The sequence below is a fragment of the Dryobates pubescens genome, chromosome 2 (assembly GCF_014839835.1).
Source record: "Dryobates pubescens isolate bDryPub1 chromosome 2, bDryPub1.pri, whole genome shotgun sequence".
Taxonomy (NCBI): domain Eukaryota; kingdom Metazoa; phylum Chordata; class Aves; order Piciformes; family Picidae; genus Dryobates; species Dryobates pubescens.
The window spans coordinates 43,897,533-43,922,041 of NC_071613.1; the positions used below are offsets into that span (position 1 = coordinate 43,897,533).

Below are 24,509 nucleotides of genomic sequence, written 5' to 3' on the forward strand. Positions count from 1 at the left end.
AGAAGGCAAATGGCATCCTGGCCTGTATCAGGAATAGTGTGGCCAGCAGGAGCATGGAGGTCATTCTGCCCCTGTACTCAACACTGGTTAGGCCACACCTTGAGTACTGTGTCCAGTTCTGGGCCCCTCAGCTTAGGAAAGATGTTGAGTTGCTAGAATGTGTCCCGAGAAGGGCAACAAAGCCAGTGAGAGCTCTGGAGCCCTATGAGGAGAGGCTGAGGGAGGTGGGGTTGCTTAGCCTAGAGAAGAGGAGGCTCAGAGGAGACTTCATTGCTGTCTACAACTACCTGAAGGGAGGTTGTAGCCAGGTGGGGGTTGGTCTCTTCTCCCAGGCAACCAGCACCAGAACAAGGGGACACAGTCTCAAGTTGGGGAGGTTTAGGCTGGATGTTAGGAAGAAGTTCTTCACAGAAAGAGAGATTGCCCATTGGAATGGGCTGCCCAGGGAGGTGGTGGAGTCACCATCACTGGAGGTGTTTAGGAAGAGACTGGATGAGGCACTTGGTGCCATGGTTTATTTGATTAGATGGTGTTGGGTGATAGGTTGGACTCGATGATCTTGAAGATCTTTTCCAACCTGGTTAATTCTATTCTATTCTATTCTATTCTATTCTATTCTATTCTATTCTATTCTATTCTATTCTATTCTATTCTACTCCTCATGTACAGGGTTGCTAACACCATTTGATGGGGTGAAGTTGATATAAGGTAGCTGCCATAGGTAACATGCATGATTTTCCCACTAGATTTGGCCAGCTGAGTGCTGGTGAAATAGGTGAAATCATTAGATTCATTCATGCTAAAATAGCGGTATCTGGTTGGCATGCTACTTGCCAGGCAGATGTAGTCACCATGGTGTGCAGCTATTAAATTCAAACCACAGTTCCTGTCACCCTTTTTTGTTCTTCACCTTCCTTTAACCGAGTATTTTCCTTGAGCTCTTTCTCTTTTGATCTCCTTGAGGAAAAATGGCCTCCTTTATTGATTAAATTACAAATGCCGGTGGCGGGTGATTGAGTTATAGGATAACACGTGACAAAAGCCATCAACCACAATTGAAATAAAAGGAAAAATTAGCACTCTCTTTATTACAAAAGGTTTGATTTTGAGTAGCTGACTGAATTACACGGAGATTGAGCAGATCTGAGAGAACTGATTAGGAAAAACAATGCAGAGGAGCTACCAAAATTAAGAGCTCACTAATTCACCTTAGAAAAAGAAGGGGAAAGGTGAGGAGGCAAAGGAAATTGTATCTTTTTCAAGCATTCATAACCAGGAATTGGACAAGAGCTTGCCTCTGTGACAAGAATCTTCAGATACCGAACTGACACCAAGTTACCAAAGGGCAGAAAACACATGACCAAGTCAGCAGCCCCTTGAGTTCATTTATTCAGCTTCTAATAGGCCTTTTTAATTAGTGGTAACACAAGCAAAATAAGGTTCTTGCCCTTTGTTCTGTGCCTGGGAACCAACTGCATGCCAGCTTTTGGTAATGTATCATTGCATTTTATTCACTGCTCATCTACACTAATGAGGTAGTTTTATTTTTGTCTGCTTGTGGCATTCCCTGCAATACTGAGAGATGTCTTGGGCTTTCCTCCTGCAGATTAAGCAACCATTATTTGAGTTCTTAAATGAAACAAGAAGCTGATAAAGCACAGTCTCTAAAACGTCATTCTCCATTTTAGAACATTGTCATCTTCCAGGCACTTCCTCGCAAACTAGTTGCAAGGCAGACTGTTAGCAAAGATGATTTCTAGCAAAGACCTGGAAAGAATGTAGGCATGGCTGTTAAAGGAGAGTTGCAAACATTGTATTATTTACTTACAGCCTTGGCATTACTGAAGTGTCATAGTCAAAGTCACGCTCCAGGGAAAATCCTTAGTAACCTGTGGAAACATCAGAAAAAAAGAGGCTTCAGTGGATATTTCTAACTACATCTCCTATCTGATGCTGAAGAGAATTTTATGTCAAATATTCACATTATTTTGGAAACAATATGTAAATAACATATTATTTAAGTTTAACCACAAAGCAGTGTAAAAATTGCCTTAATGCTCACCTAAAGATAACTTCAAAACTTGCTTCAGCTGCAGTCATTTTCTTCATATTTTCTCTCTGCAAAAATCCTAGCCTACAGATTTGCTAGCAGCAAATGTTTGTAGAAACAATAAATGTTTTAACACATTCAATCTAACTTAGGAATTGTGCAGCCCTTCCTGAACTTTTCACAGTCCTTAATGCTTCACCCTCATGGAATAGCTCGGGAATCGCTCTTGCCCCAGTTTCCAGGTGGGATATTTGCACCAGCAAGAAATGCAGGCTGTGAACACGCATCCTATTCCTCACTGCAGTACTCCGCTTTGGGACATTCCTGTCCCCACCAACCCTCACCCGGCTTCACCTCTCACCCCTGCCGAAGTTCACCAAGTCTTCCATTCTATCAGCAAACCACTCAGAAGTGCCATCAGATATGGGTTAGTAAAAACCTATTTAAATTGTTCAAGTGAAACCAGGAGCTGTAGCCAGATGAAGACGTGTGAATGCAGCCTACATGATTTGCCCCAGGTCTCACAGCAAGCCTGGCAGGGCAGGCATCTAGTATGCTAGCTGTGAGCCCACATTCCCCCCTCTTGGAAACACCAAGGGTGCTGATCCCAAAGCAAAACACACAATGTACAAATCTGTTTAAGAAACTCACACCTCAAAGGTTATTTTCATTACTTTCACCCTTCTGCCTTGGCCAAAACCTCCAATTCCACTACAGCTTGAGGAAAGAAGCAAAAATTGTAACAAATTATAACACATTCTAGAGTATTTCCTAATAATTTAGCTTTTGTTTGTTTGTTTGTTTGTTTGCTTGTTTTGTTTGGTTTGGCGGTGTGTTTTTTATTACAGCAGCACTTCCAAAGGGCACACTATGTCTGAACTCTTTGCAGGCACTGGTCATGGTAATCTTTGCTCCCCAGAGCTTGCCAGCAAGGGATCAAGGAGCTAAAAGTGTAGGCAGGGAAGAGACAGAATGAGCAAAAATCAGAAGATGCTTCTGCACAATGGCTTGTGAGCACAAATCCCACTCAGCCAGTAAGAAATGATTCACTGTGAAGAGATTGTGACCCTGCTACCTATTATGCTTGACAGATGATCTCACTGAAATAATTTATCTAGTTATTTACATGGCTTCCATTAGAGCCATGTCTGAGCATTCACAAACCAGATGGGTTTTTCCTCACCATGCTCCTGAGAAGGAGCACATGCTGTTAACTTTGCATCATAGGCAAGGAACAGAGATACTAAAAAGCATTAAGGTTTTTTTCCTGGGAAACTAGTGTCTGGTCAGCCAAAATGCTCAATGATGTCAGAGGGCTCCCATGGATTAATGGGCCACATTCAGGGACAGGTCATCAGACTTTAGCCACAGGTAGACTTCTGCCCACCATGGTCTTTTCCTTGAACAAAGGCTTCTAAATAATGTGAATCAGGAAAAGGAAGAGGGAGAGGAAGGGGAAGAAGAAGAAGAAGAAAAAGAGGAGGAAGAGGCAGAAGAGGAAGAAGGGCAAGGTCAAGGGCAGGGCAGGGCAAGGGGAGAGGGGAAAGAGAAAAATGTAGAGAAAGATAATGGGAAATAAAAATCTAAAATAATAAAGAAGAAGTCATAACAGATGTTGCAAAATCTGTAAAAAGGAAACTGAAGCAACAAAGGAACCAGTCACCCAGCCCACTGAGAGAACTGAAGTAATTGTTTTCTACAAGAGACCTCATTCATCACATTTCCATAACTCTGAAAATGCTCTCACAGTTCCTTCTTTCAACATTTTAAGACCAACACAGATACACACTTTCACATTTCCTTCCTTCTCCAACCAGTCTTCCCTTGTGGAAGAAATCAGAGGGAAGGGATGAAGATGTGAACATTTCTGCAGCTCTTCTGCCAGGGCTGAATCCTGAAGGAGGGGAAGCCCAAGGGAACCTAGGGGCAACAGACCACCTAACAAAAGGACTTAGAATTCACTGTCAGTTGACTCTCACTCTTTAGAATTGTAAGAGTGAGAATGCATTTTTGGTGACATCCCAGGAGGCAGTTCAGAGCCCAGCATACCAAGCTGTAAGAAAATAATGATGAATCTGTTAGGTAGAACCTCCAGGACTTATAGTGCTTTCTAAAAAGTAAGCCACTGGTGTGCATAAACTCTCAGGTTTAATCACCAGAAGGATCTTTAGCCAGCAAACTGCCTAGCTCTCTAAACATAATAGTTCCCTTCTGGCCAGAGAATAAAAGATTCTCTAAACTCACCCTTTGATCTGCAAGAAACTGAGCCTTCTCCTGCATTTACTTCTCAGATGTTTCAATTCCCTCTCAGGTTACAGCAAGAAACCTTTCCTATCTCTCCACTAAAGCAGCAGATAGACAGATGGGATAGTCTTCATCTTTCAGGACTCTGGAATTTTGTTTCACATTAATTTTAACAGGAACAGGATGTTCAGAGCTCTCGTTGAAGTTAAAAGAACCAGTCCTGTAGACTCTGCTCAGTTAAAGCCAGGAAGATCCCAAGCTGGCAGTCCCTCCATAGTGCTGTCATTAATTACAAAGAAGCAGGATACCATAAGTAGCACAATGTAATGGTCAAGCACTGTGCACACTGACTTCCTCTGACCATGCACAAGAAAAGTATAAAAATGCTCACAACCATTTGTGAAAAATCTTCAGGAGCTGAAGACACAAAGCCCAGTAATTGCTGCAGCAGAGATGGAGCTGTACCAGAACCACTACAGGATCTAAATGTTCTCTCTCTAGTCATGGGTTTCATCCTTGCTTCATTCCCAGTCTAAGGCAGGAGGTATTACTGCCCTTTTGCAAGCTATAAAAAACCCAGCACAGCAGATGAATTAAACACCTCACCCAAGGTCCCTCAGGACATGCACATCTGCACTATGAACTGATCCCAAACTGCCACCAACCCTACTGCCCTTCCCTCTAGCCTAGCCTAATTCTCTGAATTTCATCATGATTCAAATAGCTATTTAAAGCCTGTACAGCTCTGGGTGTGTTCAAGGAATTCCAGCTGGGCCAAGACCTTTTAATTTAGCAGCTCTGGATAGGATTCTTCTTGGCAATACTGAAACACAGAGCTGGCGGGGGAGGGGGCAAATTGATGTGGAAAAATAGGTGCTATGTGTCAGTTGGGTCATGAAATATGGTAGTAAAGCTAATGTGTTCTTCCCAATTAACCTGTGTCCTAAAGAGTCCAGTGATGGCCATCCAGCCTAGCACAGATTTCCAAAGCCTGCTGCTTGCTTACATAGCACAAGCAGCTATGAAACAGGAGAAAAACAGGCACAGAAGTGTTGCTAACATCTCTTACAGTCTCCCAGTGTAAGGGAAGTGGCCAGACACAGTTACAGGCTGAAATGAATGGCAGCCAGGATAGCTGACAAGGTTCAAAAACACAAAGCCATGGTTTACTACTGAAATCGTGCTAAGCTCTTTAGGTAAGCTTTATTATTAGAGATGCTTGCACTATATCTGATGACTAAAATGGGGTTGGTCTCTGTAATCCTTCAGAGGCTGCTTATAAATCAGAAAACACTTCACCTCTGGACACATGGCACTAACAGATAAAAATGTAAATGGTCCAATGTTTTAACCTTAACAGCACTTGCTTGGGTTATGGTAGACAAAATGAGGTCAGGAACTGTGGTCAGGCTGAAGTCAGAAAGCCTCCGTCTGGGGTCACCTGGACCACCCTGGTCATTATAGCACTGTGCACATGGCTGACACATGACAGGAACCTACAGATGGCAGCTGCAAAGTAAGAGTGGGCTACAGTGCTCCTAACCCTGCACACCCCACAGGCACTGATCACCTCTCATCATGATGTCTATTAAGCAACAGCAGTAACATGATTGCTGCAAAAATAATTTCAATACCCTTAAACACAGACAGGAAACAAAATCTGCTTCTGTATGAGTCCTTCCAATTTTCTCAGGCATCTGAGAGATGTCCTTTATAAAACATGAGATAAGAGATGACTTCTTGTTCCGAATGCGTATCTCCAAGGTTCCTTAGATACCAAGGAAAGCCCAAAGACAAGTCTTGGCATCTCATCCCCTTCTTACAAACTCTTTCAGAAAGTTAGAGCTGACTTTGACATGACCATGATGAGAAATGGGGAGCTATCTGTGCCATTCCGGGGAAGGTGCCAAACCCTGTATTAACAACCTCACCCCGTTAAAAACAAACCAAAGCAAAAACCAACAAAAACCAAGCCTCCTGCTTGCTACTGATTAGGCAGCCGAATTAAAACTGATGAAGTGATTGGATAGAATCCAAAGCTGTTTATCTGCACATAAATCACAGACATGCTTTACTCAGCCAGTATGGATTTACTGAGCTAGGGGAAAGACCTCTTATTCAGAATGCTGATTATTACAGCAATTAAAATATCAGTGAAGAAAACATTTGGGGTAGAAAGCTGTTAGGGGCTCCTGGAGAAATTATTCCATTAAATATAAATGCAAACATATTTTTAATTAGAAATAAAATAAAGTGAAAGGAAGTTTCTCAATCAAAAGTTGGTTTGTTTTTTCTGGTTAAGCATATGATGTCAGGAAAATCAAGTTCTAAAGGAGGAAAGGAAGACACAAATTAACTAGCTGGACATGTCAAATGAGATTAAAAAGGAAGGCTGATACATATTTTATGACTGCAAGGGGATAGAAAAAAAGAATTGAGATGCACTGTCAAACCAGACACAGTGTTAATAGCTGAGGTATATGGCCATAAGAACTGCTGTTCCCACAGCAATTAATATAAAGTGAAAATTGGGAGCAGGCTGCAGCAAAAGAAAATAAATCATCTTTTTTTTTTTTTCCCCTCCAATTTGAAAATATGTGTAAAATACATCCCTACCCCCAGCATTCACTCTCTGCATCCCACCTCCCAACAGCAAGATGAGGACTGTCATTTCGGCATGCTGCAACTTCCAGGCAAGTGAGACAAGTGACAGTTTCTTACTGTTAACCATGACTAATTTATTTGTGCAATTCTTCTACTTATCAGAAACACTGGCCCGGAGATTATCTCCCCCTTCCTTTTTGAGTCCTGAGAAACTATTTAACATGGGAAGTGGCTAAGGGGGGCAAAGAAGGGAGAGTGTCATGTAGCCAAGTTACGCATCCCAGCTGGAATTTGGGATGATGTCTTGCAGTTCTGACTCCTTCAGCCAAGTTTCATACAGGAAGCACAAATGCGCCAAAGGCGCAGTGAAATGCACTGGAGCCAATAAATAGTACTTGACTCCATTAACACACTCGTGCTACAGATCCCATCACGAAACCCTCAGTCACCTTGCAACATGTTTGCTCACAAGGTACCCAATGATTTGCACAAGGGAAAGTTTCAGGAGCCAAGAGAATCCTCTGATGAAGCCTTACAGATGCAGGGTGTCCATGTATGTGGGATGTGTGAATGCAGAGCCTTTCCAGAAGAGGCAAGCACTCTATGGAAACACTGCCCATGGAAGGTCATGGTGTCAGCAAGGAGGCAATGGGCAGATTGCTGTGAAGAGCATCACCAGGCCCAGGAAAGCAACCTGCTCTTGGCACAGAGGCTCCACTCCTTGCTTGGGACGGGTAAAGGGGTATCAGAGAGGTGCAGGCATCCCCATCAGTTCATGCAGATTTCACCCATACACACAATAATCTGTTCCAGCTGTGTTGCAGAAGAGGAATCTGTCACCAAGTGACTGTCAGGAAGGGGTCTTTTAAGACTCTCGGTTTGTTTTCAGCATTGTATTTATTTTTCCTCCCCCCAGTAACCCCACAGTGCACACACAGCACTGATCCTTTCCTGCTCAGCACGCTTCATGCACCAGTTCTTCCCTGGCCTTACTAGAACGAGAGGGTGGCTTCATGTTTAATTAGATCCTCTCAGACAGCCAGGAACAAGTTAAAAAATCCTTAGATTAAAATTTTGTAATGCATACATTACAAGTCTGATGGCTACTTTTAAAAGCTATTAGTAGAAAGGATGATTTTACACAGCATAGAAATACCTCCCTTTTTGTGCTGGAGTATGAGATAACTTTTGCTGAAAGTAGTTGATAAATTACTTGACAGATTTGTCAACTACTTTGGAGCCATCAAGATGAAAGGCTTTATATGAATGCTGTATGATTTTTTTTTATGTATATATATATAAAAGACTTTTACTGTACTGTTGATAAAAGACTGAGCTACAAAGGAAGTTGAGAAAAGGCAAGCTGCTAGACAAATCAGTTCAATCTCTGCCTTTCAAACAATATAAAGCAGTATAACTTTCAGGAGCAACACCTCATCTTTTTTCCAGAGTGCCTATCAGGAATCAAGCAGTAAGTAAACATTTGAAAAGTGTTCCTCTGAGAGCAAAGGTTTAGATTTGAGTCACAGGATCCATTGGAAAGAAAAATTGCTTCTGTGCATTGGGACAGTGCCTTCCCTTCTGAAAACTTTATAAAAAGAATAAATGGAGATAATCTTTTTACAAGGTATAGTCCATATGGAAATTTATTATTGCTTCCCTTCAAAAAGGACTTGAGATAGTTCAGAAAGTGAGAATGGGGTTACTAGGGAAAAAACAGGGGGCAGAGAGGGGAAAATACACAGTACATTTCCTAACAACCACAGCCAGCAAAGGTATGGTTAAAAAGCTTTATCGTGGTGTGAAGTGAAGCTCCTGTTGATGAAAACATGAGATAAACAAAAGAGGAAAAGACAGACTGAGAGAGTTGGGGTTCAGTCTGGAGAAGAGAAGGCTCCAAGAAGACCTTATTGTGGTCTTCCAGTATCTGAAGGGGGGCTACAAGAAAGCTGGGGAGGGACTTTTTAGGGTGTCAGGTAGTGATAGGACTAGGGGGAATGGAGCAAATCTAGAAGTGGGCAGATTCAGATTGGGTGTTAGGAAAAAGTTCTTCCCCATGAGGGTGTGGGATACTGGAACAGGTTGCCGAGGGAAGCGTTGGAAGCCCCATCCCTGGAATTTTGTTAAGGCCAGGCTGGTCATGGCTCTGAGCAACCTGATCTGGTGTGAGGTGTCCCTGCCCATGGCAGGGGGCTTGGAACTGGATGATCTTTGAGATCTCTTCCAACCCTGACAATTCTGTGATAATAAAGCCCTATATCACTAAGAGTATTTCATGCAGAAGTGGGGGCATATATACCCACAGATTGTTGATTAAATATTTTAAGGATCCATTTTTCTTCTAGTACAAAACACTGACTAGAGTAGCTTCAGCATTGCTGCTCCCTGAAGACTGCATTTGTGCCTGTTAGTCCTGCTCAATCATTGCTGTGGAGGCCCAGCTGAAAGGAATCATTGTTCCTCCTCTACAAAAGCAAAACTAAGCCTAAAGGACTTTAAAGTAAGCCAGTGGCACAGCTAGGGGAATGGAGGAACCTCAGCTTATGGGACAGTGCCCTTCAAACACTAGTCCTCGTTCCTATTGATGTTTCTACCAAGAACACCATGGAGTTAGGCACTGTTTTAATTCTTGCCTATTCCACATACAGTCATGGCTTAATTTAAGACTGCCACCAGAAGCATGTATACATACACTGAAGGTCACAGAAGCAGGGCTCAGGATACTGCTTGAAGACAACATTTAGGTCTAGATTCTACTTCCAACAGGTGCGCCTCTAAACAAACTCTTTCCTTCAGTGGATTTACACGACAGGTGAAAATCTGATCCTAAAAAGCCTACATTAAACCTACAGCTACTTGGAAATGTTTTTCTGTGGTACTCAACATTCACCCGAGATTCAGTCTGATTACACAGTGTAAAGGTGACAGGCACCTGAGGACAGAGCATAATCCCAAACCACACGCACAATGTGACACCCAGATGAAGCAACATAAATCATGGAGCCAGACAGAGCACCCCGGGTGGTCACACCAAGCCAGCTTTTCCTTGACACTGATTAATTTCAGTAATTGGATAAGGCAAAGACTCAGATGAAGCTTTAGTTTGTTGCTTACTTTTTTTCCTCCCTCTATTTTTTTTTCCCTTTGGCTATTCCAAGAAAAGTTGTAAAGGACAGAGGATCTTTTTAGCATAAAGTCGTGAATATGGAAAGAGTTCAAGGGAGACAGAAGATAGCTGCAAACATCTCCAGTCAAAGAAAATGCCTATTCCTCCTCCAAAGAGCAGAGCTGCTGTACACCATTCTGGGCAATAAAGATTGGAGAAGTAAAACCCATTGAGCAAAGTTTGCTCTTTGCATTGTTTCTAAACTAGACCTAGGATACACTAAGCGGATCTGCCCAGGAAATTTCCAGCATGGTTCCCTTCTGACAGTAAAGCTTGATTTGCCAACACTGACACACCCAGTCTTTTAGGTTTGCCAGGTCTGTCAATAAAGAGGTATGATGTTAGCTGCCCCTCAAAGCTGCTCTATCACTTCCCTCTTCAGCTGGAAAGGGGAGAGAAACTATCACAAAAGGCTCAGGTCGAGATGAGGACTGGGAGAGATCACTCAGCAATTACCAGCATGGACAAAACAGACTTGACCTGGAGAAAATTAATTTAATTTGACCTGGAGAAAATTAATTTAATTTATTGCCAATCAAGTCAGAGCAGGGTAATGAGAAATAAAACTGAATCTTAAAATACCTTCCCCCAACCCATCCCTTCTTCCTGGGGTTAGCTTTACTCTTGATTTTCCCTACCCCTCCCCTCCCACAGCACAGAAGAATGGGGAATGGAGGTTGAGGTCAGTTCATCACATGTTGTCTCTGCCATTCCTTCCTCCTCAGGGGAAGGACTCCTTACACTGTTTCCCTGCTCCATCATGTCCCTCCCATGGGAGACAGTACTCTATGAACTTCTGCAATGTGAGTCCTTCCACAGTTCTTCACAAATTGCACCTGCACGATTCCTTTCTGCAGGGTGCAGTCCTTCAGGGTACAGACTGCTTCAATGTGGGTCCTCCAAGGGGTCTCAAGTGCTGCCAACAAACTTGCTTCAGAGTGGGCTCTTCACGGGGCCACAGGTCCTGTCAAGAACCTGCTCCAGTATGAGCTTCCCACAAGGTCACAGCCTCCTTCAGGCATATCTACCTGGTCTGGCATGGGCTGCTATATGCTCCACTATTAACATCTGTGGGCTGCAGGGGAACAGCCTGCCTCATCATGTTCTTAAGCAGAAGAATCTCTGCTCTGGTACCTGAAGTACCTTCTCTCCCTCCTTCTTCAATGAACTTGGTGTCTGCAAAGTTGTTCCTCTCACATATTCTCCTCTCTTGGGGTTGCTGTTGCACAGCAGTTTTTTCTCCTTTCTTAAATATGTGGTCCCAGAGGCACTACCACTGATGTTGATAGGCTCAGCGTTGGCCAGTGGTGGGTCCATCTTGGAGCTGGCTGGCATTGGCTCTGTCAGGCATGGGGAAAGCTTCTGGCAGCTTCTCACAGAAGCTGTTACTACACTAACTAGAGCCTGATTGTGACATACCTTTTTAATTGTGCTTCCTCTGACCACTAAAGAGCATCTGCAAAAGTTGCATCATTTCACTGCACTGCAGCAGGCACACATTTTTTTATTCCAAATTATTACAGAAAGCTACCTACTCCACACACAGTCTGAAATAGAAGGTCCTTGTTCCCATCAGAAGTGAGAAAGTCCCATTGAGTCCAATACCAGCAGAGTTAAGAGAGCCCCGAGCCATTTGGAAAATCCTACATCTAACGTCCGTCAATCCTTGCCTTGTCCAAAACCACAAACAGGCTGTGGCAGCCTCAGAAACAGAGGCCAAGTCTTCCAGCAACCAGACTTGTCCTTGACACATACTCTCATCACTGGAGCAGGAGAAGCACAGTGATCAGATACCAAAACCCCTCAAGCTGAGCAATCTGAAGTCATCATGTTTCAGCACAACAGAGATGAGTGTCATTCCATCACTAACTCACCAGTCCAGAGGCCAAGTCCAAGACAAATGTCCAGGCAGCAGTCCAAGGTTGGAGTCCCAGAAGGTAAACCCGTTAAGAATTAGTGATGTAAACACTCCCTCTCAGAGGCAGTCCCACTGCAGTCTTCTCTGAACCCCTTGGACTCTGCAGACTTCCTTCTCTGGCATGCCTCTTTGGCCTTCTTCCTTCTATTTTTCTCATAAGCTCATTTGTGCATGATTTATCTGGGGGGGAGAAAGGCATTTTCTTCCTTTGCTAAAATAGAAGTGTGCCTGCATTTGGCTGATAGAATAATGATCTTATAAAGTTGTCTTTGAGGAAGGCTCTCTCTGCTTCTGTCACATCCTTCCTCTTTCCAGAGTTATGTGACTAAAATATTGGGAAGATAGCTCACAGCCTGCATGGCATCACCTCCCCTTCTCCCTCCTCACAACATATTTTTGAAACAAATTAAATGATCCCATGCCTGGTCTCAGCATCAAGTCTGATATAGTCATCATCTCTGAAGGCCCTACTTTTCATCCATCACTGACCAGGACACAGAATCCCTATTCAGTGTAAACGTGACTCAGTTTAATTTTTCAAAGACCATTTGTTTACTTTCTGGTAGAGACTAAAGAGTAAATATTTTTTGGTAGGCTACAATTTCATGAAGCCCAACTAAAATGAGGGCTCCAGATCACTAGATGCAGCATAAACATATGGTAAAAAGTTTATAATCGTCCCCAAGACTACAGAGACATCCTGTGAGGCAGCCAGGAAAGGAACTGAAGTCAATTTTCTGAGCCCCAGCATAGGGGCTTAAAAATAAGCCATCTTTTCTCCATATCTCTATTCTCAGAAACCACTTGTTTTCTGAGTTTCTGCCTAGCTAGCAAGTATCTAAAGCTAGGAGTTATCCAACTCCAGTATCAACTCAGTTAGAATTTTAATCACAATTGGTTTCTTAAGTTGTCGCCTCTTCTCGTAGTAATTTTTGCTGCAAACACACCTCCCCTTGCTGCATGGGCTCCATTTTAATCAAGCAATGCTGTTCTCTCCACATGTTTGGCACCGCATTTAAAAATCAAAGTGCCAAATTCCTCTGTGTGCTCCGATGCAGCACTTATATCTGCCTATCAAATGCAGAGAGAAGCCAACCTTCGACCCTAAATAAGCTGATATATGAAAACATGACAGTGTGTCTTTGGCTAGAGGGGAAAAAAGAGATTACTTATAAAGCTTTTACTTAATTCTTTGTGGCTGCATTACAAAATAAGCAATTATAAATCTCCTCAGATTGCTTTAAACAGTACAAATAAACTTAACAAAATGAGATACACATGCCAACATCATAAATGGTTTTCCAAACAGAAATGTTAGGCACAGTTACAACACTGTCCCGCGTCAGCCTAGTCTGGGAGGAATTACAAGTGCAAAGAACGCACAATACGAAGACCGGCTTCAGAGCAGAACCCAGCCTTTCTCACCTGTAAAGAAAGTAAGATTCAAAAACGGTGAAGGAAGCTCCAGACAAGTACCAAATCCCCTGAGCCTGCCCTATATGCGGCGCTAATGACCGCTCTGTTAGTGAGCTGAAGAGGAATGGCATAAAGGATGGAGAATCTGCCAGACACTGACAAGCTGCGATAAAATGAAGAGAAACAGTTATAAGGAACGACTTGTTTTCCCCTGGTGATGAACTACTCTGTTCAACCACAGACCCAGAACAGAGACAGGAATTAGTCTATAGTATCTAATAAAAACATTTTTTTTCTAAAAGTGACTGACACCTACTTAAAGGAGGGAAGATATTGGAAGTAAGTCCCTAGTTAACAACACAGGAAAGAGTTTTCTCATCCCACTGAGTTTCTCCCCTGTACATAGGAATAAAAATGAGGCCTTCCAGGGAAAGACCATCTGCATCCTAAGGAGCAATCCTACACCCCAGCCTAAAATACTAAAGTTTTAACCAGACCCTCTAACAGTTGTTTTGCATTTTCAGTCAAAAGCCCAAGCAACAATGGTACTGGCTATGCAGACTGATGTATGTATTTGTATCTTAAACAAGGACCTGCAATTACTAGCACATTCCCCCTCAACTCTGCTTTCTGGTAATACATGACACTGGCCTGCTCGAAGTACAGAAAATACCCCAGCAAATTATGAAACACCCATGCTTTCACATGTTAACTCAGAGGACTGCCTGCAAGAAGCATGTTTTAATGCTAATCACAGCTTTAGAATAGAATAGAATAGAATAGAATAGAATAGAATAGAATAGAATAGAATAGAATAGAATAGAATAGAATAGAATAGAATAGAATAGAATAGAATAGAATAGACTGGGTTGGAAGAGACCTTCAAGATCATCGTGTCCAATCCATCAACCAATCCTACACCACCTAAACAACTAACCCTTGGCACCAAGCACCCCATCAAGTCTCCTCCTGAAAACCACCAATGACAGCGACTCCACCACCTCCCCAGGCAGCCCATTCCACTCCGCATTTCCTTTGCTCAGTGCAAACACACACATGCCTATGGACATTAGCAGAGACATCTGGGACCTTTATTCAGAGAAGTGAGGGCAAGAATGAGCCAACAGATCATTTACTCTGATCTCCTGCTGACAACTCAACTTCCCTACTTACAGAGCTGAGTTCAGTAAGTTCTACATGTTAGTTGATGAACACTGGTTGTGTGCTGTATAGGTCCAAAAAAGTATTCCCACAAAACACCCGGGAAGCATTACCTATGCTGGGGTCCTGGGACAATTCTACTAGTCTATATTTTATGGGTTATTTTCCAGCAATTTCAACCACTCACACGAGGGGTGAATTAAAACTCTGATTGTAGTTCTCTGATCCCAGCCAAAACAACTGAGTTATTTCAGAAAAAAAATGTCTTTCACTTACTCTTGATAATTTGCATCTACTTTACTCAGCCTCTACAGCTTCTTTTTGTAACATTCACTGCAAGACAACTGCTGCCATTGCTTTCACTGAACATCACAAACACTTTATTACTAATTTTGAGTTCATCTGCAAAGAGCAAGGAAGATCTGAGAGCAACTGGGATGACAAGCTCTCCGAGCACCTTACAAACTTATGACTGGAACAGAACCTCAGAACCCAGAACTTCGAAACTCATGACTGGAATAAGGAGCTAACAGCTAAGGCTGCCTACACATCCAGTCAGAGATGCAGCAGAACCAAGAAACAAACCAGAAGAGCTTGCAAAGATTAATTAATTTCTATTGTAGAAGAAACAACATTCACACTGCTAAAGATGGCTGCTCCTGCAAGTGTTGGTGTGTTTGGGTGGGAGGGGAGTTGGGGCAGGGGGGGGGTGGAACCAAACCAGAAACCAGCTTTCCATCTGAAACTTTCTGGTAGCTGGAAACATAATTTTTTATTCCTTCCAAAGAAAATCTCAAAGCTTAAAGAAATATTTCTATAAAAGCAATGTTTTTATAGCAATACATTAATTTTCCAACCACCTTTCCAACATACACATCCATCGTAGCATGGAACAACCAATGCTATTACGTAGGCTGACCTATTTTCCTCACAAAAAGCACTGCTGCCTTATTTCTCTTTGGGACACCACCCATTTTCAGGTAACTACAGAATAAAATCTACTGTCTTCTCCACTTGCATTGCTGCCGACAGAGACCACTGCCTCAATCTTTTTCTTTCTTTTTCAGTGTACAGTTAGATCCCTACCAAGCTCTGCCCATCAGATTAGTCCATTAAATTTCCAAATGAAATGAGATCACAGTTCTATAGTCACATCCTGATCATTATCAGGGTCCTGGAAAAATTGCATTAAATTTTGAGAAGCTCAAATCCTTATGAGAATTCTGTTACTTAAACACAGTAATTATCAGCTGTGTTGGACAATATGTACTATTTCCATGCACCAAATGCTATCATTTTTTTTCCTTTTCAGACACTGCAAAACCCACCAGTTGGTGGTCAGTAGATGTGAACTGGGATCTCCATGAAAATTCATTAATTAGGTACTTTGTGCCTACCAAAGTATTTAAAATAAAGCAAGACATGTCAATTGCAGATAAACATTTTTGTAAATCACTTGTCTTTATCATCTTAGACCATTGACTTAAAAATCAGCATCAGTTCTATCACTAATTCCAGTAAGTTTATATTGGAAATATATTTGCTCCCCTTTCACTCAGATATGAGGTTCTGGCAGTATGCTTTAGGAGTCTTTTTTTTTCACAGAGACTTCCTGGCAACACAGATACAAGGCTATTTTCAGACACTCTCCTAAAAAGTGCTATAGCAGGCAGGAGACCGAGAGCCCATTTGGAGCAGGAAGACTTGTAGGTGGTTAATTAGGACCAACAGTTGCATTACTATCAGCCATCAGGTCAGCTCTGCTTCAAGGAAGTAGTGGAAGTGAAATACAAGAGTAGGATTTGAAAAGGTATCTCTGGCAGCTTTCTCCACATCATGGTGAAAAACAAAGCACTCAGGTCCTTCACAACCCTAGGAAAAGACCCCCACCAGCCTTTCTATAACATGGTTCTGATCAGACACAAATGCTGTGAGCTCTAAACCACCATGAGGTCTATAAATCTCAGCTTGTCCAACCACAGCACACTTAACTATTTGCTTCATATAGTGAAGCCACAAAAAAAAATCTTATTTCTTTCTCCACTGTTAGAGATGAAAGAAGAATTCTCAGCATGTTACTGTAGTGCCTTTATTTAAATATTCAATGGATTATTAATGAAACTAATGGTCATGTTGGACAAGGCTGACAAAACACAGCTGGGCACCTTGATCGAACCCACTGTACCAGACAGGACAGATTCAACTCCACACTTGCTGTGTTTGGAAACTTGACTATTTCTACCTGGCTTGTCGTACTACCTCATTAAGCAAAAAATTTCCCTTTCTGCCTGCCCTTAACCACCTGAAAGTTTAGCCTCATTTCTAGTTTTACGTTGCCCTTTATTAAATTGAATTCATTGTTCTTTGTGCTACTACTTGTGTTATGTGTCATTTCCTTTCTCTGGTATTAAATGACCCTTAAGATTACCATTCTGCCATTAAATATTTCTTCAGATGAGAATGCTTAAATTCATTCCCTTGTATCTCCTTTATCTCTATACTCTTGTATCTCCTCTCATATTGTGGTCTTCCATTGGAGACTGGTTTCTAAAGTTAAGAGTATCACCCTGGTGCAGGATCATACAGGTGAGATCACAGCAACAGCATAATAATGCTTTTGTAAATTTCTGACTTCTAGCAACATTCAGGATTCATGAGTGATTTTGTTCCTCTCAGACACATCACAGTAAAATGAAAGGTGTTTTGTTAACTTCCATTGACAAATGCTTCTCTCCCTTCTTTTTGCATTACTCATATTCAGGATACATTTGCTGAAGGCTCTGGTTTAGACCTTGTGACACTGCAAACATCTATACGTGGAATGAAAAATCCAGGGGGTCTCACCTCAGTGTTACTCCAAGCCTTGTGGAGGCTGACAATCAGGTTCACAGTAATGAGAGAGGCACTGAATCATACAGGGATGAAGTTAATAACTTGCATGTTTTCCTGAATCTGAACCTTGAATTTGGTGTGCAGGATTTATTATGGAGTCAGGCACTGTCCAACACAAATAAGGCAAATTTGAGTGCCTCTCCCTTCATTTGTGTGGGTTTTTTTAACTCAGGTGTATCTTTTCATATATATATTACCATCCCATTGTTGAAGTGCAATTTAACACAGACATTTCCACGGTTGTGATCCTTTCCTGCACATCCTTCTCTGGATCCCGACCAAACCCTACCTTTTGTTACATAAAACTGCTGGGTAATGACCCAGTCTCAGTGCATCTGTGTGAACAAATGCAGCAGATGCTGAGGGAAGCAGATTTTGAAGTGAGTCAAGGAAGTGAAGTAGTGTGAGAACTGGGGCCCAAAAAACATTTTGGAAAGACATTTCTGAGCTAAGTTAATAGGATCAGCCTGCCATATTTCAGAACAGCACCGATGGACAGAAGTAATAAAACTTGTCTGATCAGTTTAAGCAGAGGCATCCCTCACAGCTGCTTTCTGCATGCATGCACACCCACTCACACAAACACAGCCTTCTTCACCTGCAGGGTCTAACCTCTTACATTTCTTTCATGATGCATTTGCAAATAGCTTCTAACACAACCAGAGGTCCACCTAGAAGACTGTGTTACAATACCTACTGATGGAGCTCATTTCACTACCACAGGCTCTTATAAAAACTAGTATGTATGTGGATATAATTACAATCTAGACATCTCAATATATCTGTATATGCACACAGAAATGTGTTGATTTTATAATTTTGGCCTCATATGCCAGTAGAGATCAAAATACTTGGAAATTATTCTTTCAGTGAGCCTGTGGCAGCCTAGTGAAAATCTTTCTGCTCTTAATTAGTCAAAGGCTCTTAAATTCATGGAGATACAAACTGTCAGAAGTAGAAATCTATTGAATGTAAGAAATGTGCTTGAGATAAACAGCAGGGAATTAAGTACAAGATGGCCCAGTGTTACTTGGCTTGACAGAGTTTTACTTTCCCAGGATCAGCAGCAGTGCTTTTAGGATTCCTCTTCTACTTTTAATGAAACTTTATCATGAAATCTCCCCAGTGTCATGACCTGGGATTCATAAATAGAATAGAATAGAATAGAATAGAATAGAATAGAATAGAATAGAATAGACCAGACCAGACCAGACCAGACCAGGATGGAAGGGACCTTTGAGATCATCGAGTCCAACTGATCATCCGACACTATCTAATCAACTAAACCATGGCACCAAGCACCCCATCCAGTCTCTTCCTAAACACTTCCAATGATGATGACTCCACCACCTCCCCAGGCAGCCCAGTCCAATGGCTAATCACTCTTACTATGAAGAACTTCTTCCTAACATCCAGTCTGAACCTCCCCTGGTGCAGCTTGAGACTGTGTCCTCTTGTTCTAGTGCTGGTTGCCTAGGAGAAGAGACCAACCCCACCTGGCTACAACCAACAGCCTATATATTGTTTTGATCATATTTTCTACAGCAAATTTTATGCAGGCCATTTATAAGTCACTCACCAGAAAGCAGACAAAAAGAAAAGAATGTTTTCCATCTCTTTACTAAACATCATCAAGCCAAACAAAAAGCAAAACGCAGCATCTCCATTCCCTGCATTGTACACAGCTGTGTGACACCAGCAGTGACTTGTATGATCCCTTATGCCCCAGTATTTCACTCAGCTGATGTAGCCTTATTGGAAGGTTAATGAAGAGTCATGATAGTTGGCTAATAAAGCCTGAGTTCATTATAAAGAAGTCACATTTCAACCTGTAGGGAGAAATAAAGAGAGGGGGAAGGCAGGGGGACACACAGAGGAGAAACCTCTGTGGAGGCAGGCTACGGTATGTCATAGATTGCAAAGCAGGGACAAGGGGCAATTTAAGGGGTTTCACCATGACAGTACGTGGGGCAAACAGAGTCAGGACTTGTTCCAAACTCCCCATGGGCTCCTTCCCCAGAGCCACATGGCAAAATCGGAGCTTGTTTCTCTGCTTGAGGATAACAGAAACCAATGTCCCAGCTCGCATCTGCTTCTATATTTCACATGATCTATCACTTTGATGGGCTGCATTGCAATTAAAAATAGGGAGTTGCTAGCTCAGGAGACTTCTTTTCCTTCAGGATGTGAAAGAAGGAAGACCTCAGAAAAAACTACCTCTGAAGCATATACGTGGAAGTGTGAGCTGTACTGTCCCTGAAGGATGGTGCTGGACCACGCCATGTACCAAAAAAACCTCCACAGAGGAATCCTCACCTCTTTTTGCTACCACTGCTGAGAAAATGGGAAGCAGTTTGTTTTTACTGAAGCAAGCCTTCCCCTCACATATGCGACCATTTCTGCAGAGCCTAAACCAGTTAGGCTTCCTTCAGCCTCCCAGGAAAGCATTTCCAGCACACTCTCTCCCAAGACCCTCCCTCCCTCCGTGCCCCACACCCTCAAATCTCATCGAGGTAAACAAGCTATAAGACTTTAGGATTAGGTCTACTGACCTCAGAAGGAATTTTGCTCAAACAAGAATTAAGCCTGGAAGGATTTTGTCCTTACTGAGAGGTTTCTGAAGGTTTCCCACATAAGAGTTTCAGGAAAATGACTTGTGGAATTTACATCCCGCTTTGCTCCCTCAGTCACTTTGGCAGCTTATTCTAGAGGGCACCAGAGCTGGCACTCAGACAGGCTGTCAACTTCCAGTCTAACAAATTATTGATTCTCTCCTCACTTTGAAGCAGACAACAACAAACTCCTAAATGCACTGCATCCTTCAATATCTCCCTCCGGAGAAATACCCCTTTGTAACATTCACAGTAAAGGGGCACTTCCATCTCTCAGGTCATGGTGGGTTCTAGAACACCACACTTCACGTATTTTGTTCTTCTGCCTTCAACCAAGGATTGGTGACTAGGGGAGATTTTTGCACAGAGCATGACTTTCAAACCCACACTTGGACATGGTGAGATGCAAGTACAAACACTGAAGCACACATATATAAAATCGATTGAATTTGGAATGTAGAAGGTGCCCAACAGAAAATGGGGTTAAGAACTTTTTTCCCCAGTATTACATTACTAAGAGGCAAACACAGTTTTCCATGTATCATGCACTTAATGAGCTCCAGATTTCAGGATGCCAAAAGACCTTGACATTGGCTTGAGGAAACAAAATGTTCAAAATGATCTGGATACACTGAGGCACATCATCATAAATGGCACATTACCACACTGAGTATCTGTTGTGCAAAATTCTTGTTATTTTTCTGCAGCTCATAACAATGTGTCCCAAGCTTTCTTGTTTTCTCCCTGTCTCCTCCACTGCCCGGTCACTGGGGATGTAGGGTCTCCCTTCACTCACTGCTCTGGAGGAGCTGAGGCTTTCGTTGCTGTTGGTATCGCAACTCTGCTGCACACAAATGCTGAAACCAGCATGCAGCCAAAGAGTGCTGGGGACTCATCAGGAGACTCATGTCACAAAAGCAGCATGAAGAGTGGCATCTATTTCTTCTTCTCTGCTTGTATTCATGGGAGCAGCTCTTCTATCCATCACAGACTGCCTCATTGGGGTATGTGGGACAGACCCAGCAGCCGCAGCTCACAGTCATTCATTACACCTCATATGCAATGCCTCCCACTGCCTTGTACCATCTCATGTTAGGACTACAAGAGGTCCCTTGGGCAAATTCTACCTGCTCCTGGCTTAGAATACAGATGAATCCAGCAGCCCATGTATCCTGCCTTGAAATGATTCCCCTGCACCTGAAATCAATACGGCTCTCATGCAAATTTTTACTGCATGTGCTGCACTGATTCTAAACATTCATTCAGTTGACACACCTTAATAGCTCTGAAAATTTTATTACTATTGGGTCAGTGATCTACAATTTTATATTTCCCTAAACTCATTTACAAACAGCACTATAAACATTAAGGTGGTTGTGTGACACTCTTACACCATTTCTAAATGTATCTTTGCCAATTCAAATATTGTCAGAAACATTAATCAGTAAACAAATTACTTTTTGCTTCAGCCACTCCTTTTCTGATTGATAGAACAGAGATTTCATATGTGCAAGAATTACTCTGTACCACATATACTTTTCATTGTCCCTGTGTATTGCAGTATGTCCCAATTTCAAGAGTCTGCTTCGCTTCAGATAACGTTGCCAAGTTACTAAAAAAAAAAAAAAAGCCTCGGCAATAGGAGGTTTGCATCCCAGGGTCATAATAATGTATCCTGGTGACACTGAAACATCAAGATACAAACAATAAAGAGACAGAAGGACATTGACACAAGTGGCTAAGTCTAAAAAAACTGCAATTCCAAAGCAATGAGGTATTTACACCGTTGGATACACTGTTGGTATAGTTACTAGCAGAACTAGGTGCCGATTTTAGCGCTTCTCAGATGAATTTGCAAACTGGGTTCGTACACTGGGCTCACTGCAGAACAGAGACCTCTAACAAATGCAGATTTCATATACGCTGAAGAGGCTGAAATAATCACTCCTAGCCCCAGGGCAGAGAAATAGGAGAACATTTGTTTTCACTACTTAAATTGACTAATGCTACAAGATAGCTCATCATTAATACAAGCATATATAATAACAGACACACATCTGTCCTGGCTGGATGGTTTTGTAACCTTAAAATACACTAGATACAAATCATGTATGAGCCATCATTAGCTGCAGCAACATTCCAGGTGATGGACTGATACTTAGACCAGCTAGATTACGTGTATCTTTTACTGGACTAATATACAAGCTGTTACATGAGCCTTCAGGACAAAAAAGTCTTTGGGGGACTGCAAGAAGAAAGAACCTTTTGGTACCAAAAGCAACTCCCTGTTTCAAGCCAACAAAAAGCCTTCACCTTCATCTACTTCATCTCAAGTAGGTGAAAATAGTTTTTTGCAGGCTGTTTGTGACAAGCACAATGACAACTTGCACAAACCCAGCAGGGTCTAACAGGAAAGTCCTTACCACTTAAGTGCTTTGTTTGCTTTTTGCACTGTCTCTATCTATCCGGGATATTTATAGTCACTGGGACATTCACAGCCCAATCATGGTGACTTGGCAAGTTTTGCAAGGAGCACAGTCACAAAAGGAACAATCCTCTGTGAAAACACACAAATACTTTCACCTGTCACTAGTACTTGGGTGTCACTGGAACTAATCACTGCAAATCTCCTGGGATTAATCTGCAACTTAGGGATGGAAAACTACTCTTGTCAGGGTGTTTCTCAGAGACAGCTAGACAGAGATTTGGCCAGGAGTGACTTCCACGTCTCTTTTGATAATGCTTCCATACCAACACAAGGGCCACTGAGGTGTTTCAAAACCAAAGCCTGAAGGGGCGTTGAATGAGTTAAAAAGCTGAACTCTGAAATTAGGGACTGCAATAACTTGAACCCTGCCAGGACAAGCATAGAACCCAAAAGAAAACCAACTTTATTGTTGTTCACACCGTATCAAGAAATGTGTGAACCACAGAGAGTTTAAGCCTCCAAGAACAGAAACTTAACTGTGATCTCTTGCATTTGCAAAACACCTTCTCCATCAGACCATGGCCTGAATTTTTCAGGTCTCTAGGAAACATATGAATACCAAATGAGGGTTTTCAGCAGCACCAAGACCAAAATGGTCAGAAAATCTTTGGAAGCTTTCTTCCTTGAGCCAAAACAGTTTGGGTGATCATATCAGTTCTGCTGAAATTATATCTGAAAGGATAAAAAGGAAGAAAAAATGGAAAAGTTCTGAAATTGGGAAAATCAGACATGGAAAGCTTTGAGAAGCAAAAAATATTTTGAGATAAGCTTTTGATTCACCATGTTCTGCATTAGGCATCTGAAGATAAACATTTTTTAAAACAAAGCTTTTTTGTGGAGCCCAAACAAAGCTTTTTTTCCCCCCTCAGAATTTCCTTTCCAGTTTTGAAGTTTTCTGGGGTTTTTCCTTCTTGAATACATGGAAACATGAAAATCCTGCATAAAATAATAGCTTTTGTCCATTCCACAGCTTACAACTGAAACTCCATTCTTCTCTATAGGGACAACGTACCTGAGTGCTTCACAAAAGACCTCTGTTCTGTGCCTCTTGCTATTGCTGGGCACCTAAATTTTTTTTTAATGTAAACTCAGCTGGTGAGCAAGAAATGCAGGCGGGAAGCCCTAAAGCAAGCACTGAACTGCACTGTCAGACGAGCCAGTTAGACGCATAAAGCTGTGAATAATCTAAGCACAACTCCCTCCAAAACAGGAAAAACAACAAAGGCATAGGGGAGAGGGGAAGAATTCAAACAAGAAGCATCCCTAGGATAACAACAGTGCTGGAGCATTGCTTTAAGTGTAGCTGGGCTGTGGCAGGTGATAACATTCTTTTCCCAGAGGAACCTTTAGGTTTATGACAAATCAGGGATGATGCTCAACAGCTATTTAATGAGCTCCGCAACAGCTGCTGAGGTCTGTGTGCCACTGCAACACAGCTGGAAATGAATAGTGCTGCAGCACTAACTGGATAATAACTCAGGGCTTGCCAAGCACTGAGTATCACTAACTTTTTTCTGAAGAGTTATTTGCGTCCATAATCAGCTGTGAAACTCTTCAGGAAAAATGTTCTCTGAAAAAGAGGATTTATCTGAAAAGGAACCTACTGTCATTAATAAAGTTATCTGGCCTCAAAGCCTCAACAAATCAGACTCAAAACCACAGTGCCATCCCAAGGCAGCGAAATGATTTCCCAGTGATAGAAATTTAAGGTGTTCTTAAAAGAGAGAACAAATGCCAAATAAATGAATTGGTGAACTTTTGTCTATCAGAAAGGATGAATTGCTGGGAGAGCAGAACTACCGCATGTCCATCAGAGTGTGATCAGGGTTGAAAAATTTTACCTTCCTGGAGATCCATTTTTGACTTGGGAAAAAAAATCCTAACAGTGCAATCACCTACACCTTGATTGTAAGACATCATCTGCTCTGAGTAAAGGCTGGCATCAGCTCTCCCTGTGA

General features: G+C 42.1%; 1 protein-coding gene across 1 annotated transcript in view; it reads right to left on the reverse strand.

Moving 5' to 3' along the window:
• The window catches only part of SEMA5B (semaphorin 5B), a 286,627-nt gene that overhangs the window by 195,962 nt on the left and 66,156 nt on the right, over positions 1 to 24,509 (reverse strand). Inside the window, exon 2 of the mRNA XM_054176331.1 lies at positions 1,829 to 1,889. The gene's annotated coding sequence lies outside the window, so the exon portion shown is untranslated. The remainder of the gene's footprint in view (positions 1 to 1,828; positions 1,890 to 24,509) is intronic.